The sequence below is a fragment of the Argiope bruennichi genome, chromosome 3 (genome assembly GCF_947563725.1).
Source record: "Argiope bruennichi chromosome 3, qqArgBrue1.1, whole genome shotgun sequence".
NCBI lineage: Eukaryota > Metazoa > Arthropoda > Arachnida > Araneae > Araneidae > Argiope > Argiope bruennichi.
In genome coordinates, this window is record NC_079153.1 from 103526279 (window position 1) to 103528389 (window position 2111).

The window sequence follows — 2111 nt, forward strand, 5'->3', positions numbered from 1 at the left end:
TTGGTCTATATCTCAACTGACGTTACTTAAATAGAAAAATTTCAGCACTGTATAAAGATGTGGTGTCTGACGTCACTTGTGCAGACATCAAAAGCAGGTGTTTAGAAACAACTGTTTTTTATGAGTATAAAGCTAATCTCTTTTATTGTAATTCCTTTCAATGAAATTTGGTTATAAACACATTTAATTTAAATAGTCAATAGTCATAGATATTTGAATTCTCATTCTCCCAACAATGTTATTTATTAAGTAATAACATGAAAAATGATTTTGCAAAACAGTTTTCATTGTAATGTTTTTATAAAAGCATTTCTATTTGCTTCCAAATGTAGAAAGCTAATGTATTTACTTTTGTATCTGAAATCTTTGTAGATGAAAGCTGATAAATAATAACATGATATGTTCTAAATGAAATGGAATTTTAACCATATTCACAATATATTTTGATTTTAATGCATGCTGTGGATTTTTTTCTTGTGGCAATATTTGTAAAATAATTACTTTACAGTCACAAAATCTTTCTGTTGTGTACTAAAGAAATAAGGTAAATAATGTGAAAAACTATTGTTGTTATAATAAAAAATCTCATTAAAAATTTCAGGTCATTATATAAATTGATATTTTCTTCGTCGTGAAAGTTATAACCGATTTTCTCTCAAATTCTAATTTTACAGATGAAAATTTATGAGAAAACTTTGGACGCTGCGGTTACTTTCGAAAAAAAAATGAAAAGGAACCTTTCGTTAAAAATACTGGATAAGTTTTAAAAAAATAAGAAATTAATTTAACATGTCATTTTTCCAGTCATTTAAAAAAATTTCAATTTTCTCCTGATATTCATTTTATTCTTTTCTATTTTCAAATAGGTCTCCCCTTTTTTGTTTTGAATTTAATTTCTTTATAAAGAATTTTTTTTTCTACTGTTTAGTGCAGACAAAAAACGTGTTTATAAATCGTTAAAAGTTTTATTACTTTCAGTAATTTCTGCATTTAATGTTAAACTTTAATCTTTTATTAATTTTTGTAATCATTATCTCAAATCTAGTACCAGCCTCGCTTGAGTAAAAATAAATGTTAAATAATAAATTAGGTTAAGAAGAATTTATTAACTTAGACTGATTTTTCTTTAATATACCTTAACTTTTCTGCAGCTGTGTTTTCGAGAATACTTATTTGCAGCAAATTTGAAAATTTTAAAAGAATTGGAAATTAGAGAAAATATAAATAAAAATTTTCAATTTTGAAAAATGCCAGACAAATGAAGTTAAATAAAAAAAGTTAACAAAGAAACTTTTAAAAAAATGTTATGTTTTTAATATGAAAATTTTGACAATAATATCTAGAGGTGAGAATCAATTTATTCAAATCCTTGAAAAATCAGTTTTTAATTTGTTAGTTAGTTACTTCTTTAAATTTCTTTAATTCTTAATTTTTCTTGGTTGCTTGTTTAAATTTTATTAATTCTTAATTCTTCATAATTACTTGCTTAAATTTCTTTAATTCTTAATTCTTCTTAGTTGCTTGTTTAAATTCTTTAGAGTTCATAATACTTTTCCCAGTTAATATTATTGTCATTGTATGTACTATATTTTTCATTTCTTTCTTCTTTTGGATTTTTTTCTCTTTTGTTATGAATGATTCATTATAATCATGTTAATTTTAAGCGCAATTAGCGAATTTTATTAATAAAATACTTTCAAATCTCTATTATCTAAATAACTTTTCTTATATCCTAAAAATTAATTACAAAATTTACTTCTGATAAATTATATCAATTCATTTCCTTAAAATTTATTTCAAAATACCCACAATAAAATTAAAATTACTATAAAAATTACTATCTATCCCACAATAAGAAATTAACATGTTTTCTCTTCTGTCTGAAAAGCATTATTACTATAATGTGTTAAAAGAGTAACAATTCACACAAGCGATCACTTCTTACAGCAACTGAAGTTAAAAACTTTCGACGTCCTGATCACGTGATCAAACCGGTTTAGACTAGTCAAGGGCAGTCGCACGTGGTAAGAAAATACAGTTGAAACTGGTTTGAGGCAGAAAATCACCGAGAAAGAAACAATTTACTTAAAAAATATGCTTGTCCCAATTAA